Genomic DNA, 6,000 nt, shown 5'->3' with positions numbered 1-6,000 from the left:
TGGATTGAGTGTCCATGCCTTCATGTTGCCTCTGTAATTCATTGTTCATAGAGGCAAGTATGATACATTTGACAGTCACACTGTCATTTTTCCACATCTTATGTGTGGCAACCTCCTCTTCTGTAGCATCATCCCCTAGATCTCCAAGATCAGGGGTTTCAAGTATATAGGAAATTTTCTCCTGAGTGAGTACTATCTTTAAATTCCTCAACCAGTCCACATAGTTTGGTCCGGTCAACTTGTTGGCATCTAAGATGCCTCTTAGTGAAAGTGAAGAAGCCATTTAATAATTCTACATATGCAAGAACAAAACTAATATAAGCAGACCAATCATGATGACATGTTTGCAACTAGATAAGGATTTTAATCTAATTTGTCTCCTACTATTTTTATCGAATATCATAGCCCTCCCCTATGATAAACGTGAAAATATAATTTTTCTTAGTAGGGTTGAGATCCTAATTCATCATAAAAAGTCTTGTGTTTACACAACAAACTCTTATGAGTTCAAAGGTAGGAAACTCTTTCCAATTGCATCTCATGCAATTCTCAACTTTATCTTGTCCTCTTAAAATACTTATTGCCTTGTGTTAGCACAACAAACAATAATATTTTAGTTAAGTCAAACCCTTCATTTCCATATAGTCATATTCGAATAATATTGCCCTTGTGGTTGCACAACAAGGCAATATATTAAAATATGCCATAAGCATCTTAATGCACCAAGACAGTATAACATCAGTCCCCATTGCAAGTCTTGTGTTAGCACAACAAACTAGCATGGATCTTGACATAATAATATCGAGGCATGAAGGAAGGCTATCAATAGTGTTATATCAATATTAAGCTTATCCATAATAGGCAATCAAACAATTGGCCAGGTAAGCAGGTGGGAGGCTCCCCTTACTCAAAGAGTAAGGTCCTAATTAAGTAACCACCTTTAGTGCTTTCCTTAGACACCAATTAGATTAATTGTTCTAGAATGGGTTAGCTCAAAGTTTTTCAACACTATGACTTAATATAATTTTTATTGAGGGCTTACTAGTCTCTAGCACATTCTTTAATTGTAACATACATTTAACATGTCTAAAATAAACTATTATGCATCATGGCTATCTCATAGCATGTATAAATCATAAGCAATTAATTAACATGCTTCAACATATTTTCATATGGAAAATTTCATATCATGATATTTTATTACATAACATATCATATATTAATCATACATTTCAGCATTTCTCTAAGCATATGACATTACTATCTCATAGTAAATTAATAATCATACATCATACATAATTATTTGATTGAACCAATTAAGGATGGCTCTGATACCACTGAAGGGTTTTAGCATGTTATAATGCGCAGCGGAAGTTAGGAATTTTAAAAATTTCTTGATAAAGTTCCTTAACATAAAACCCTTATAAGCTAAGATCACCTTAATGGAAGCAATCAAATAATATAATATAAATGCAGAAATAGAAGAATACCTCTAACGCTAATCCAATATGCAGAATTTCCACTAGGTGCCCAAGTGTTCACCCTCCAACGTTGATCCACACGAAAACTTGATTTAAGTCTTAAGCTCCAAAGACTTTGATCCTTAATGCAGAATTCTTAAAGAACTCTAATGGCTTGCTTTTCTTTCTTTCTATTTTTCTTTAACCTTCTAAAATCACTTCTAATCCTTTTGTCCTAAAGAAGACCACCTTGTCTTGGCTTAGGACACACTAGAAGCAATGCTAGAAAGAAAGAAACTAATGTAAGAAAGAAAGAAGAGAAGAGTGGGGTGGAGTTGGAATGATGAAACCCATGGAGTGCTTGCCTATTTATAATAGGTGTAGGGATGCATCTTCAAGGGATGCATCCCATCCACACATCCTTTCATGAAAGGACATCATCTAAGGGCCATATCAAATAAGAGGAGGTGCAGATCAAGTGAAGAGGTGTATCAAATGATATGTCCTTTCATGTGGTGCCATATTTTGACCAAGTCAACATCACATGCTAATCACATGTCCATCATGCCTCACCTCTTGATCTTTCATGATGATGATCCAAGGGCTCCAATGCAAGGCGCCATTTACTTGACCCATTATGTCTTCATCCAATGGTGGGATTAAGATCCAATGGTCAATTATGATAGCCATCCTCTAACCCAATCCAATTGGGTTAAACCAACTCTCCATTATGTCTTCATCCAACGGTAGATCAAGATCTAACGGTCTAGATTGAATGATTTATTAAATCTAATCCAATTAGACTCAAACCAAGCCAATTAGGTGCCAACTCTTGGCTAACCCATATTAGAAGATGATCTAATCAAATTAGATCAATTAAGAATCAGATTCGAATCCAATTCGAATCAAGAGCTAAGGGTTTGCAACACCTGCTAGGATGTCTATCTTGCAAACATGATCTAATCCAATTAGACCCTTAATAAGCTTTCTTGTGTGTGACCCATTGGGTTCCATACTTAGCCAGCAATAGGTGTGAGTGCAAGTTGACCCAACTTGATTAGAACTCTTCTAATCGATTTAAGTCCAAACTGCGCGAACCCAAACTTAACAATTAGAATCCTTTCTAATTGGTGATCGAATTAAACTCTTTAATTCGATCAAACCTATAAGACAAGATTGACGTCTAGCAACGTGTCATGTCTACCCGGAAAATATGGAATTTGGTGGAAATACCAAAAATACCCTTCAGTGGCAAGTTACCATGCAATTCAATCCTTTAATCAAACTGCATCCCAAATATGTATATGAGTATGAATATATGTCAAACTCAATTTCATATTCATATTTTTCTCAATCTTTTAATGATAATTCAAATAATGAAACATTAGAAAGTCTTTCTAATTTTCATTCTACTTTGATCAAAGGTTTCCTGAATTATCATATGATTAGAATAAATAGGATGTTATCTTCTCTTACTAGAAGTGATTAATTCCTTGTTGACCTACTCATAATCTTCGTACACAATTCACCATATCCAGAAGACCTCGTACATAACTTATTGTCATGAATGAGTATAAACCAAAATATGGGTTCATGTGAACAAGATACCATGGTGATCTCAGGTCAAAGGATTAGTTGCACAACTCCCACTAAGAGAATCATCTTTTGACATGTAAGTAAGACTTCATAAGATTTCTCTTTGTAGGTCAATTCAGTGAACTCATTCTTCTAATGAGCACCCATATCTTTGTATTAGTGTCTCCACACAAATGATTGTGAGATCAATCATCCTCTGCATCGAGCATACATAAGACATGCCAGTCTTTCCGGTAATCATTGATCCCCGACTCAATGTACCAATGACTGGGAATATTTAAGATTAGGATTTTAGGATTTTAAGTCTCACTAGTATGATCTCATCATAGTCTTAAAACCATTGCCCTAATCTAAGGAGTTTATCATAAATATAATCAACAGCATATGATAAAACATAACGCCTTTATTCATATTTAAAAGTCATGTACATGATTTGGACAAATCAAAAGAAAAACCCTTCGCAATACATATTGCGATTGGCTTGTAGGGCATCTACTCTTTCAAAATCCTCACTGCGTTGGCCTATAGATAGACCAACATTTTCCTCTTGAAATAGAGAACGAATCAGAGAGGAAAAAAAAGAGTGAATCTGTCTGTGAAATCTTTGGAAGAAACTTTACAGACAGAGGCTTCGGTGGGAATTTTCTAAAGGAGAAGAGGAAGAGAGAAGAAGTGGTCCTTCTCTCTCAATCTTCTCTCTAGTGGCAAGCATCCAGATCCGGCTTTCTGGTCTCCTTTCTTCTCCTCTGCGATCGGTCCAGAATCGAAGTTCTCGGGTTGGAAACGGGAGAGAAGGAAGAAGAAGAAGGAGAAGAAAAGAAAAGTGTTTTCTTCTAGGGTCCTTTTTGCAAAATGTGTTTTTTGCAAAATATAGACATCGTCCAACCTTCCTGTGAAGCTCGACGTGCGCGCGAAGTAGAGGGCCTGCAGATCCAGGCCTCGCGAAGCAACATTCAAGGATTTAGATCCGGTCTACCTCGACCATCTTCTGCTGCAGGATCGAGGTATGGTTTACATATTAGTATGTTTAAGATTTATAATTGTTATAAAAAAATTTTAAAACTAATTTTCATGCCTGGCGTCCGATTTTATCGGACAACTCAAGAAAATTTTCCTTCAGTAAGTTCCCCCAAATGTATTGGGCTGCCCCCGAATAAATGTACAGCCAAGCCAAGGCAGGTTAGAGTAAGATTGGGAGACGATTTACATCCCACAACAAATTGTTCAATTATAAACTAGTACATAACCAGCCCAATCACCCATATGTATTCTGGCACAAATCAAATTTTGCTGTGCTGCAAAAATTAATTTTTATGCACACCAATATTTTCAGAACCGACTCCATGGCATTGCTTATTTTAAATTAAACATAGCTAAGTGCATCACATGATTTTGAAAGATTGCTAACTAGATAGCTAATTCAAAAGTAGGTGGGCACATAGTGGAAATTAGAGAACCGCACGTCCACTTCAAAATTCGACATTAGAAAATAAATATCTATCCATCCATACATATACACATATACATATACATATATACATACACACACACACATATATATATATATATATATATATATATATATATATATATATATATATATATATATATAATTTAACACATGAATACGCAATCTGTCTCATTGAGGGTGGGGAAAAAAGTTGTAACAAACTAGAGGGATCATTTGTTAATCTAATTCGGGACACGTGCAGTGCTATGTGGCTTCTGCCATTGGAATCCGGTAGGACTCATCTTTAGCTGATCTGAATAATGATGCGTCACACCGGATTTTGGCAGCACACGGATTCTTCTGGGCTCGCTGGTGTCACGTCTATGTGGGTCCCTCTCATCCCATGTACCGAACACAGATCAATTGCAGCCACCCAGTTGATGAACGGTCGATCACAGCACCCCTCTCCAACGTTTCCGAAGAGGCACTACACCAAATAAAATTTTACGAGGGAGCCGCACCAAACTCGGTCAAAAAGGCGAGCTTTCAAGTCAAGGCACCTCCTTTTCATGGGGTCCTTTATTTTAATGAAGGATTATAAAATCCACGGGAACCCAAAAACTACAGCCTTCGTCACGTGCCTTTCCACATCGCCTAGACGCCGTCGCCATCCGACGTCTTTAAAACGCATCCTTTTAACGGTCTCCCTCCACGCTCGTCCTCTCCCCAACCTCTCACTTTAACTATTTTCACGTGTTCTTGCCCTTCCTTGCAACCTTATCCGGTGCCTTAGATGACCGCCACGTGTTATGCACGGAGACGATAAATAACATCCCTGTTCCAAATAACAACATATCGACATAAAAAAAAAAATATACAGTTTCACTAAATTTTGCTGAGATATTACATGATTCACAAAATATTTTTTAAATTGAATAAAATGGGCTGTTTAATGCGCTCCAAGATATGTTATAATTTTAATTTTTTTTATATCTTTATACTTAATATGTATAAAGTATAAAAAAAAGCTTAGTCATAGGACAGTATTTTTCCGTTATTTATTCATTGGGACCAAAAGTTTTTCTTCCCAAGAATACTGGTCTCTATGGATATCGGCCCAGGATACTTTTTTTTTAAAAAAAAGTGGCGGTAAAGGAGTACTTTCCTTTTGTAGAGTATAAAATTACCAATATAGTATATACCTCATCCATCAGGGAAAAATTATTTCTAATAATTTAAAAAAAAATTGCTAATATTTCTATAACAAAATTGCATTGAATGCTCCATATTACATGTGCTAACATTGTGTTTGACATCAATGACATCATATAATAAGTTTTTAAGAGAAAATGAGGGAGAAGCCAGCAACGGCAGTGTATAATAATTATATTCAGAGTCATTAGCAAGTAAATAGTTTAACATTAACAATCCTGAATATGGATGATATTTCTAGCTTATTATACTCAATAGCAAGCAAGACGATTACAGGACAAA

Source organism: Phoenix dactylifera, chromosome 2 (genome assembly GCF_051530095.1).
Source record: "Phoenix dactylifera cultivar Ajwa chromosome 2, Ajwa_hap1_PhDact_Kaust_v1.1, whole genome shotgun sequence".
NCBI classification, from domain to species: domain Eukaryota; kingdom Viridiplantae; phylum Streptophyta; class Magnoliopsida; order Arecales; family Arecaceae; genus Phoenix; species Phoenix dactylifera.
Note: the sequence above shows the minus strand (reverse complement) of the source record.